This window comes from Ostrinia furnacalis, unplaced genomic scaffold (genome assembly GCF_004193835.3).
Source record: "Ostrinia furnacalis isolate ACB-3 unplaced genomic scaffold, ASM419383v2 OfSCF0322, whole genome shotgun sequence".
NCBI lineage: Eukaryota > Metazoa > Arthropoda > Insecta > Lepidoptera > Crambidae > Ostrinia > Ostrinia furnacalis.
Genome location: NW_021130561.1, coordinates 316,401 through 329,121, shown reverse-complemented (window position 1 = coordinate 329,121; position 12,721 = coordinate 316,401). Strand labels below are relative to the sequence as shown.

The 12,721-nt window shown below is 36.1% G+C and overlaps 1 protein-coding gene and 1 non-coding gene across 2 annotated transcripts in view; one reads left to right on the top strand and one right to left on the bottom strand.

Annotated features, from left to right (window-relative positions):
* The window catches only part of LOC114360672 (neuroendocrine convertase 1), a 33,027-nt gene that overhangs the window by 17,140 nt on the left and 3,166 nt on the right, over positions 1-12,721 (bottom strand). The window lies entirely within an intron of this gene.
* On the top strand, positions 1,510-1,627 carry LOC114360944 (U5 spliceosomal RNA). The gene has a single exon (XR_003656545.1). It is a non-coding gene; the product is annotated as a U5 spliceosomal RNA (small nuclear RNA).

The window sequence follows — 12,721 nt, the reverse complement described above, 5'->3', positions numbered from 1 at the left end:
AGTTTTCCTTATTGTTTGCCGCGTCCAATTTTGAACCGGTACACCATCACCACCGCATTCAACGCACTCATCCGTAGGCAAACATCATCACCTATTCACCTATTGCGTACTCACGTATGTGTAAACATGTGGATGTAGTATCAAGAACATCCTACATACAAATAATTAAAACGTCCACACATGTTGACTAAACTACATGTGGTGATGTCAAACGCTCGTATGTGTCATATCAGTGGAGTCATGTGAGTCGTCGGAGTCACATATGTACCAGGCGAGCAGAGTCACCGAGGAGGTCGACCGCACATGTGCCGTATGTGTGAGTGGAGCAGGGGTCGTGGCACTCGTGGGGTGGTTCTCTGTGTGAGTACGTGCAACCCCTTCTGTCTACATGGGGTGAGAGAATACGCTTGTCCTACTTGTGGAACAGATGGCGAATAATACATGCGATTACAATTTGTATGGAAGCATGTGTGTGTCCTGATGCGATGTGTGTCAAAACAAATCGGTTAACATGAGCAGTTAGGTTGGCGTTTTGTACAAAAGCTACGTCAGTGACAAAAAGTCATGTATTCGTATTCTAAAAGATTTTATAAATGGATAATACCTATTTTTTTTTTATTTCTGCCTTACTAAATATTGTAAAATTAAAAAACTATGCCATTATAACGGATTTGAAAAAATATTTTGTATAGCGGTTATACAAAATAATTTTTCAATTCCATCATACATAATGGCTATATCCAGCCTACCACCTATGTATTTCCTACATTCATAGCAATTAATTTAAGAGGAAATAACAAATAAATTGAAAAAGAGGCTGACAATAGTGACTGAGTTTCTTGCGCTGCTTCTTCTCAGCACTGGCCCATTTATTGTTCTAAAGCAGTGGTAGGGTTAAACTGGGACCTGTAAAAGTGCTTTTTAGAAGCCTACGTGCATAAATAAATGAGGTTTATGCGGTTTTTTTTTTCATTTTAAAATATTCTTTTTGTAAGCTAGTGAGGTATTTATTTATTTCACGATCGACTATAATTAATAATTTTATTTCAAATTGTTTTTATTAAAAATTATTATCTATGTACAATATTGTATTTATATCCAACTAGCTGACCCGGCGAACTTTGTTCCTCCTTAATGGCAATAAATAAGCGGGACAGAAAAAAGGGAACGGGATAAAAAGTATCCTATGTCCTTCTCCTGGCTCTAAACTACCTCCCTGACAATTTTCAGCTAAATCGGTTCAGCCGTTCTTGAGTTATAAGTGGAGTAACTAACACGACTTTCTTTTATATATATAGATTTATAAGCAATAAATGGTGATAATGCAAGAATATCAACAGCAAGTTAGTGCCAAACGGGTTCTACGACTGCGAGATTCATTCAATACAAGCAGATAACAGACAGAGTTGTAATTCTCATCAGCGCCGCTAGATGGAGCTGTGCTGAGTTGACTCGCGCTATCATTTGATTTTTTCCAGAACTTAAGTAGTCCGGCGACCGCCAATTTCGTTACTCTGGTTTCCCTTCAATACGTATAAATCTTTCGCCTTTTACTAAAGATTTCCGTGGAGGGGAACACTCAAATGAGTCTGACTCTATTTTTGAAAAACCCTGTTTCGGCAGGGTACAGAAACTAAAACAAATTACGGGCGCTTGGCATGTTATTTCTATGATGACGCCATGCCTGAAAATTTATAATAAGGTGTTTAATGTTATAATCAATAATGAATTCTGTTAGGCTGAACGATAGTTTATCGTTTAATTTATTATTACACCACTACGAAAAATATTATCTACGTACTCGTAGTCGTAGTCGTCAGATCATAAAATAAATTGATTACATAACCGATGAAGGACTTGAAAGTAAAACTTTAACCTTTGATGAAAACAGCATTTAGGCTGAGTTACACCACCTAACTTTAACGACAGCCGGTGTTTTTTGTACGGAGTTTAACAGATTTTTGACTTGTCAAAGTTAAAATGAGATGGTGCAATGCCCATCTTAAGTTGACAAAATACGAAAATTAATTGAAAAGTCTAATTAAATAACAAAGCTAAAATAATTATGTATAGTAAAATAACATTACGCTGAGGAACGCCCTCACGAAAGTTTATTGAACTTTCCCGAATAGACGTTCGCGTTCTCCACATTCCTCGGTTTCGTAAATTCGGTCAAACTCGGGGAAACGACACGACCTCCTACACACTCATGCTCCCCTGTTCCCGGGAGACGATTTTCTTGTAAAATATGTAAAAACGAAAAGAACCTTGCTTCCATTATTATTTCCTTATTTTTAGGATTCTTTTGATTAGAAAATTGAACATTATTACAAAAAAATTTTTTTGTGATAGTGCTCATAGTTGTATGTATAAAATTGATACCTAGCTGAAAAAACAAACTGTTCGGTTGAATGTAAAAAAATACTGCATATTTCAAAACATAATGAAATTATTGTAAATTCGTAGTACTATACAATACTCATAGTCATATAAATCATGACGTGTACTTCAGCTGGGGGTATTTATAGCACGCAGAGCGTTACAACGTTACAACATCATTCATGAAACTTCAGGCGCGCGGACTGAAACAGTATGTCAGACATCTCTCTCGCACGCCCCGCCCCCTGAACGCGCTGAAACGTCACGTAAACGCCTGAAAATTAATTCCTACGTGATTCTGGGCGCCTGGTACAAGCGACGCCAAATCTACAGTTAGCGCCGCCTGAAAAACTTTCACGAAAGAAGAGACAAGGATTCTAGCCCTAAATTAGATTTTCAATATTTTCATAACAACCACAAAATCGTGTTCTTTTGTTCACTGCTTTAATATGTATATTCGTAATGGATTGTTTGTACTGTTGTTAAAACATTTATTCAGAATTTCAAGACTTCAATAGTTAAATAATATTCTGAAAACTTTGAAAAGCAATTATTGTATTTACTACCTACGTGTTCTCTTCCATATAAATCTTATTTTTCACCTGAAACTAAAATTATAGCGTAAAAGCGCCATCTGAGTGTGAAGATATGAAACACGAGACTGAGCTACGAATGCGGACTACGAACTACGAACCTACAATCATTCTACAATACTGAAGTTTCTAACAAAGTACGAGGAGGGCAGCACTGTATTTAACATTGCGAGAGCCACCGACTTGCTCTACACAACAATGATTTATTTAGGTAAATAATTTAGTTACAGGCATTGTAAAAACACCTGTAATTTAATAGCCAGAAATATATTTTTAAACTGTTTCTTTTATATTGAACTTTCTATCATAGAAAGGCCGGGACACGACTGTATCCTACCTATGGTAAACATTTATTTTGTATGAAAAACGCTGCGGTTGTAAAAAGGTATATGTTTTTGAGAGTCATTCATGCTCAAGGCACAGTTAGAACAAACTCATTATTATACTATGGTTAGAACAGTTTGAAAAATATGTATTCTTTTCACATTTATTTTGACAATACATTTATTTTATTTGTTTATTATGTTTGCTTATTGTTGCTTGTTGTGCTGAGAGATACAGACAGACAGCAATAATACTCATAAAGATTCCATGCATCCTCCCTTCGATCAATCTGGGCAATTTGCATCTCATCTGTATATTTTTACACCGCCCACACCATCGGTGTTACCCGGCCAAGCTAGGATATCTACTAATACGATAAATACAGTTGTAAATGTTGAAATATTAAAAAAAGGGCCGATTTTCATACAAAAGGTACCTTTTTATGCAGAACAACAAGGCAGGTACACGTATTTGAACGCAATCGCACCGGTTGTTATGTGAGATGCTGTCTAGGATGGTATTGTATACCTACATATCTGCCCTGTAAGTGCTTATTCACTCTTGCATTGAAAATTACATCACCATGTACTTTATTCTACCTAAATTCTATACCTTCTCTACTTAAATAATATTTTTGTTTTCGAAAACGGCATTTAAACTATTTTCTTGTAAGTACTGAAGCTATACCTATTCATATAATGTTTTTGTTTTTTTTTCTGTTTCTTTCGTGTTATCTTTTTTGCACCACGAATCTGGCAAGCTTTGGGTACAAACAGAAACAAAATGTATTTGTGTGTCTTAGATTAACTAACTAAAGATATTATGGATTTGAATCTTAAAACTTTTTATACTCCATAAGGGATAAACTGCACAGTTCATTTTTACAACAAAGAACGAGAGAATCCACAGGATATTTTTAGAAACAATCTCCTAGATTCCTAAGAATTATGTCCTGTTATATTAGAGTAGGCACCCAACAGCTGTCTACACGAATTAGGAGCAAGATGCCTACCCACTGCACTCTGCAAGTGGGAAATAAAAAACAAACCACTGGCTTGTAAGTAGTTATTATTCGTAGAACTATTCATGCGATCTATTTGCAGCTATAAAAGGAAAAATTTGGCATCTGTTTCCATTGTGGGCTCTACCAAAAGTCGTACCTACATTTGCAAAATTATTTAAAGTTCAAATTTTATTTTATGGATGGATAAATGCCTAATTTTATTGTTTACAAATCACATATTATACCTCTATGAGGTAGCAATGTAACATTCTGAACATCTTGTACCTCCTACCCTTTATTGTTGGAACTTCTGTTTCATTGCGAAGTGAATAAATGAATATGAATATGAATAAATGATTTGTTTGAATGTTACTCGTATCTTGAAAATCATGAATTCAGTTAGCATTTTTTGATAATATAATATGTAAAATTGGTGTAAATATCTTCACTACACTGAACTGTTACCTGGATTTTATCCAGGTAAAAGTATGTATCCCTCTATCGGTTTACGTTTAAAAACAGCGTTGCTCTATGACTCTGAGATAATTTTGGGACTGAGGGAAAACCATTAAGATAGTAATCCCGATTTTTTAAAAGTCTGTAGTTCTATGATAGACTTTTCTAATGAGAGGTTTCGGTTAGCTAGACGACAGACTGAAAAACGATTACCACGCCTAAAATTTGCAGGCACAGCTAGTCACACAATACTTAAAACTAATCGCCAAATGTCAAACAAACCTTGAAAATACAATAGATATGTATCATCGTTTCATACCTGTACCATGTAGATCCTTCGTGAATGAATACAAAATGCAAATTTTCATGAATCAGACATCTTTACATGATTTTTTCCTAAATCTTTGAAAACAGCGGAACTGAAGTCATATACAATGTCCAATGATCTTCGTATGTCATTAGTGTCTATTTTAACACTTGCATATGACCATTAAAAAACTAATTAAGAAACACATGTCCAATATAAATAAGCACTTTTCTGGTTCTAAGAACAATCATTCTGTTCTTTTTTCTTTGAATAATTATGTCATCCAAGGTCTTTCTGCTCATACAATTTAATGAAGACGAATAAACTTTAATGCAACATTTTTTTTCGGTAAAGATTTTTGGGCTGAAAATGATTTTCCTTTTTCAGTGATTTTAGATGCTCGCTGCTTCACTCAGATGTGAACTAAAAAGTATGTAAACATACAAAACTGTAGTGAAATTGACGGACTCAAAGCCTTCGAGCTTCTTCTACCAGAATCATTATCAGAAAATTCTCTTGAATTTTAAGATTTTCAGGTTCTCATTAAACACAAAAGTTTGTGAAGATGACAAGGATATAACCTTCTTCACGAAGATACTACGGGACGTTATTTGATGAAATGTATTATCTGATACTGAGGGCGAAAGGTAACAAATAAAACAGGATATTTCACTTTAATAAATCTTCTACCTCAAGTGTGCTGGAACCCATGATATTATTTAACTTTCCTGACTCTAATGCGCTACATAAACTTTGATTAACTGCACTAACAAGTTTCAAATCTTCATCATCATCATCATTTCAGCCATACGCGTCCACTGCTGAACATAGGTCTCCCCCAATGATTTCCATAATGGCCGGTGGTAGCGGCCTGCATCCAGCGCCTTCCTGCTACCTTTATGAGGTCGTCGGTCCACCTTGTGGGTGGACGTCCTACGCTGCGCTTTCCAGTTACGTGATTTCTCAATAAAAAAGTTCTAATTACTGAAACCTTGTTTTCTAATGTCACATCCCACACCATGCTAAGTCCCTGATTGACAGCGTAAACTGTGACAAATGGATTCGGACTGAACACTAATCCAACTCGTTTGTCACCATTACCGACTGAATCACTCACTTGCTTTTTAACTGGAAATACTTTGTATTGTAGTTATTATTGTTTTGACTTATTTTGTGGATGTACGAGTACACTCATCGTTACTATGGTTTAAATATATTCAAGATATTGGCATGTGAGCAAACTACAACGAAATAAGTAGGTACCAAAACAAAAACCATAGGTCACAACTCACAGAAACTAAAGGGAGATGTGACAAGGGGGCGGGGCCGGTGTCGCAGCAATATGCCCAAAAACAGAACATATTGCTGCAGGCGCCATGTAAACAGTTTACATTACTTGCGTAGTACTAAAGATTATTCGAACGTTGAGTACTGATACCGTAGCTCAGTGGATAATCCCAACTAATATTATAAATGCGAAAGTAACTCTGTCTGTCTGTCTGTCTGTCTGTCTGTCTGTTACGCTTTCCCGCTTAAACCTCGCAACCGATTTTGATGAAATTTGGCATAGAGATAGTTTGAGTCCCAGGAAAGAACATAGGATAGTTTTTATCCCGGTTTTTGAAACAGGGACGTGCGCGATAAAGTTTTTCTGTGACAGACAAAATTCCACGCGGGCGAAGCCGCGGGCGGAAAGCTAGTGAACACATATTTTGATTACTTTGTGTATGTAAATTTCAAATGCGACACTGAGTTTCGAAATCAGTGCATTAGTTGGCATCTCTCTACATCTCTATGGAAAAAACCAAAGTAGCCTTCCCATTCCCATCTAATCTGGCCAGCGTGGTAAGTGCAGGCAAAATCCTTCCTATTGCCTCAGGTATTAGACAAGGTCGTTCTTTTGCAATGGAGACTAAATGACCTGACGACAATGNAGGGCTTGAAAGTAAAACTTTAATATGAAGAAAACACTTTTGACTCTTCGGATCATCGAATCTCAGAAACGCTGACTCTTAGGAGAAAGTGTATAGACAATTTTGATAGATAATTGTATGATCTTAAACCTTGTCATACATATTTTTGTGATAAAACTTACCGTTTGGCTGAAAATCTCAAAAACCCGTATTTTTTAACATTGACCTTGAATTTTTTTTTAGCACACGTCGGATCGATGGGGACTTTTCACAGTTAATTCATAATGGTGCTCCAAACATTCGTACCAATTTTCAGCTGTATGCGAATTATTGCAGGGTTCATGTCTAATTTGACTGGACTATATACCTTTGTGATATAACGAACAGACATTTAGGCTGAGTTACACCACCTAACTTTGACCGTAACTTTAACGACAGCCGGTGTTTTTTGTACGGAGTTTGACAGATTTTAGACGTTTATCAAAGTTAAAATAAGATGGTGCAATGCCCATCTTAAGTTGACAAAATACGAAAATTAATTGAAAAGTCTAATTGAATAACAGAGCTTAAAATATGATAGTAAAAAAGAACATTACGCTGAGGAACGCCCTCACGAAAGTTTATTGAACTTTCCCAAATAGACGTTCGCGTTCTCCACATTCCTCGGTTTCGTAAATTCGGTCAAACTCGGGGAAACGACGACCTCCTACACACTCATGCTCCCCTGTTCCCGGGAGACGATTTTCTTGTAAAATATGTAAAAACGAAAAGAACCTTGCTTCCATTATTATTTCCTTATTTTTAGGATTCTTTTGATTAGAAAATTGAACATTATTACAAAAAAATTTTTTTGTGACAGTGCTCATAGTTGTATGTATAAAATTGACACCTAGCTGAAAAAACAAACTGTTCGGTTGAATGTAAAAAAATACTGCATATTTCAAAACATAATGAAACTATCGTAAATTCGTAGTAACTATACAATACTCATAGTCATACATAATGACGTGTACTTCAGCTGCCGGTATTTATAGAACGCAGAGCGTTACAACGTTACAACATCATTCATGAAACTTCAGGCGCGCAGACTGAAACAGTATGTCAGACATCCCTCTCGCACGCCCCGCCCCCTGAACGCGCTGAAACGTCACGTAAACGCCTGAAAATTAATTCCTACGTGATTCTGGGCGCCTGGTACAAGCGACGCCAAATCTACAGTTAGCGCCGCCTGAAAAACTTTCACGAAAGAAGAGACAAGGATTCTAGCCCTAAATTAGATTTTCAATATTTTCATAACAACCACAAAATCGTATTCTGTGCGTTCACTGCTTGTTCTATGTAATAATATCTATGGATTGACTGCACTGTTAAAACAATTTATACTGAATTTCAAAACTTCAATAATATTCTGAAAACTCTCAAAAGCAATTATTGTATTTACTACGTGTTCTCTTCCATATAAATCTTATTTTTCACCTGAAACTAAAATTATAGCGTAAAAGCGCCATCTGAATGTGAAGATATGAAACGCGAGACTGAGCTTCGTAGTTCGTAGTCCGCATTCGTACGGACTACGAACTACGAACCTACAATCATTCTACAATACTGAAGTTTCTAACAAAGTACGAGGAGGGCAGCACTGTATTTAACTTTGCGAGAGCCACCGACTTGCTCTACACAACAATGATATATTTAGGTAAATAATTTAGTTACAGGCATTGTAAAAACACCTGTAATTTAATAGCCAGAAATATATTTTTAAACAGTTTCTTTTATATTGAACTTTCTATCATAGAAAGGCCGGGACACGACTGTATCCTACCTATGGTAAACATTTATTTTGTATGAAAAACGCTGCGGTTGTAAAAAGGTATACGTTTTTGAGAGTCATTCATGCTCAATGCACAGTTAGAACAAACTCATTATTATACTATGGTTAGAACAGTCTGAAAAATATGTATTCTTTTCACATTTATTTTGACAATACATTTATTTTATTTGTTTATTATGTTTGCTTGTTGTGCTGAGAGATACAGACAGACAGCAATAATACTCATAAAGATTCCATGCATCCTCCCTTCGATCAATCTGGGCAATTTGCATCTCATCTGTATATTTTTACACCGCCCACACCATCGGTGTTACCCGGCCAAGCTAGGATATCTACTAATACGATAAATACAGTTGTAAATGTTGAAATTTAAAAAAAAACTGGCCGATTTTCATACAAAAGGTACCTTTTTATGCAGATGGTACCTGTTATGTGAGATGCTGTCTAGGATGGTATTGTATACCTACATATCTGCCCTGTAAGTGCTTATTCACTCTTGCCTTGAAAATTACATCACCATGTACTTTATTCTACCTAAATTCTATACCTTCTCTACTTAAATTAATATTTTCTTTTCGAAAACGGCATTAACTATTTTCTTGTAAGTACTGAAGCTATACCTATTCATATAATGTTTTTTTTTTTCTGTTTCTTTCGTATTATATTTTTTGCACCACGAATCAGGCAACCTTTGGGTACAAACAGAAACAAAATGTATTTGCGTGTCTCAGATTAACGAACTGGAGATATTGCGGATTTGAATCTTAAAACTTTTTATACTCCATAAGGGATAAACTGCACAGTTCATTTTTACAACAAAGAACGAGAGAATCCACAGGATATTTTTAGAAACAATCTCCTAGATTCCTAAGAATTATGTCTTGTTATATTAGAGTAGGCACCCAACAGCTGTCTACACGAATTAGGAGCGAAGTGCCTACCCACTGCACTCTGCAAGTGGGAAATAAAAAACAAACCACTGGATTGTAAGTAGTTATTATTCGTATAACTATTCAAGATATCTATTTGCAGCTATAAAATAGAAAACATACCTACATTTTATTCCATGAGTGAAATCGCTCGCTCTACCAAAAGTCGTATAAGTAAAATGTTTGGTTATCTTAGAAAGTCCTGAAAATCAGTTAAAAAGCGTCTCTTGATAATATTTAAAAAAAAATGATGTAAATTGAATAAACACTGGACTGGACTGGATAAAATTCTTAATAATGTTATATCCTTCAATAAAAAAAGTCAATTTCTATTTGTCTCTCTTTGTCTGTTCACGTTTAAACAACTAAAACATTTTAGATTAAAGTTGGTACAGAGATAGTTTGTGATAGAGGGAAACCTGCTGTATGTAAAGTAACCCATGTTCGCAAATAAAAATTATTTGATTTGAAAACATAAATAGTTTTTATCCCGGTTTTTGAAGTCTGCTGTCGTTCTGTGATAGACTTTTCTAATGAAAGGATTCGGTTAGATATACGACTGACTGAAAAACGATTACCACGCCTAAAATTTGCAGGCACAGCTAGTCAACAATAACTTAAAACTAATCGCCAAATGTCAAACAAACCTTGAAAATACAATAAATATGTCTCATCGTTTCATACAAATGTAGATCCTTCGTGAATGAATACAAAATGCAAATTTTTATGAATCAGACATCTTTACATGATTTTTTCCTAAATCTTTGAAAACAGCGGAACTGAAGTCATATACAATGTCCAATGATCTTCGTATGTCATTAGTGTCTATTTTAACACTTGCATATGACCATTAAAAAACTAATTAAGAAACACATGTCCAATATAAATAAATAAGCACTTTCCTGGTTCTAAGAACAATCATTCTGTTCTTTTTTCTTTGAATAATTATGTCATCCAAGGTCTTCCTGCTCATACAATTTAATGAAGACGAACAAACTTTAATGCAAATTTTTTTCGGTAAAGATGATGGGCTATGGGCTGAAAATGATTTTCCTTTTTCAGTGATATTAGATACTCCATGCTTCACTCAGATGTAAACTAAAAGGAATGTAAACATACAAAACTATAGTGAAATTGACGGACTCAAAGCCTTCGAGCTTTCTCTACCAGAATCTCTCTCAGAAATCTCTTGAATTTTAAGTTTGTGAAGATGACAAGGATATTTAACCTTCTTCACGAAGATTCTACTGGACGTTATTTGACGATATTGATTATTATCTGATACTGAGGGTGAAAGGTAGCAAATAAAACATGATATTTCACTTAAATAAATCTTCTACCTCAAGTGTGCTCGAACCCGTGATATTTAGCTTTCCTGACTCTACCTACTGTGCTACACAGATTTTGATTTACTACTCTAACAATTCAAATCATCATCATCATCATTTCAGCCATACGCGTCCACTGCTGAACATAGGCCTACCTCAATTATTTCCATAATGGCCGGTTGGTAGCGGAGTATTATATTATCTGTGGTAGCGGCCTGCATCCAGCGCCTTCCTGCTACCTTTATGAGGTCGTCGGTCCACCTTGTGGGTGGACATCCTACGCTGCGCTTTCCGGTACGTGATTTCTCAATAATAAAGTTCTAATTACTGAAACCTTGTTTTCTAATGTCACATCCCACACCATGCTAAGTCCCCGATTGACAGCGTAAACTGTGACAAATGGATTCGGACTGAACACTAATCCAACTCATTTGTCACCATTACAGACTGAATCACTCACTTGCTTTTTAACTGGAAATACTTTGTGTTGTAGTTATTATTGTTTTGACTTATTTTAGGCCAGTAGAATTAAACACAAAAATGAATTAAATCGGAAATAATTCCTTAGTCTTATTTAATTCAGGATTTAATGCCCTTCAACCGTCAGGACGACCACTTTTCGATAGGGTAAGTCCTTTACGCAGTATAACCGGAAAACCGAAAAAGCGCCCCTTTCGGGGGCCCCCACCACTTAAGCACAGCTTCGTCGAAGTCGAAAACCTAGGAGAGTCTTAATGGGCAACCAATGAAGCCATTAAAGCAATAAAATCTTTTGTAGGAATTATTTCCGATTTAAATCTAATTCTACTGGACTATTTTGTGGATGTACACTCATCGTTGCTATGGTTTATACTATGTATAGCATCTCAAGATATTAGCATATGTGAGAAAACTAAAACGAAATAGGTAGGTACCAAAGCAAAAACCATAGGTCACAGAAACTAAAGGGAGATGTGACAAGGGGGCGGGACCGGTGACGCAGCAATATGCCCAAAAACAGAACATATTGCTGCAGACGTCATAATGTAAACAGTTTACATTGCTTGCGTAAGTAGTAGGTACTAAAGATTATTCGAACGTTGAGTACTGATACCGCAGTGGATAATGAACACATATTTTGATTAATTTGTGTGTGTGAATTTCTAATGCGACACTGAGTTTCGAACTCAGTGCATTAGTTGGCATCTCTCTATATCGTTATGGAAAAAACCAAAGTAGCCTTCCCATTTCCATTCAGTCTGGCCAGCGTGGTAAGTGTAGGTAGGCAAAATCCTTCCTGCCTCTGGTATATTAGACAAGGTCGTTCTTCTGCAGTGTATACCAAATGACCTGACGACAATGANCGACAATGTTGATGACGATGTAAGTATGTAAGGGTCTACATTATCTACAATACATCATTGGTTCCCAAACTTATTTGAGACGCGCCCCCTTTCGACCATACAAAAAGTTCCGATTATTTATTGGTCGTAACGAGCAGTCTGAAATGCATTATCTCAGCGGTCGCTTTTATACTTAAGTACATAGATGGCCCGCGCCCCCCTCTATAGGTCTTTGCGCCTCCCCTGGGGGGGCGCGCCCCCCACTTTGGGAACCAATGGTCTACATGGATCGATTCTTATTTTTAGTCCATCCATAAATTACCTAAAAGATCTCGT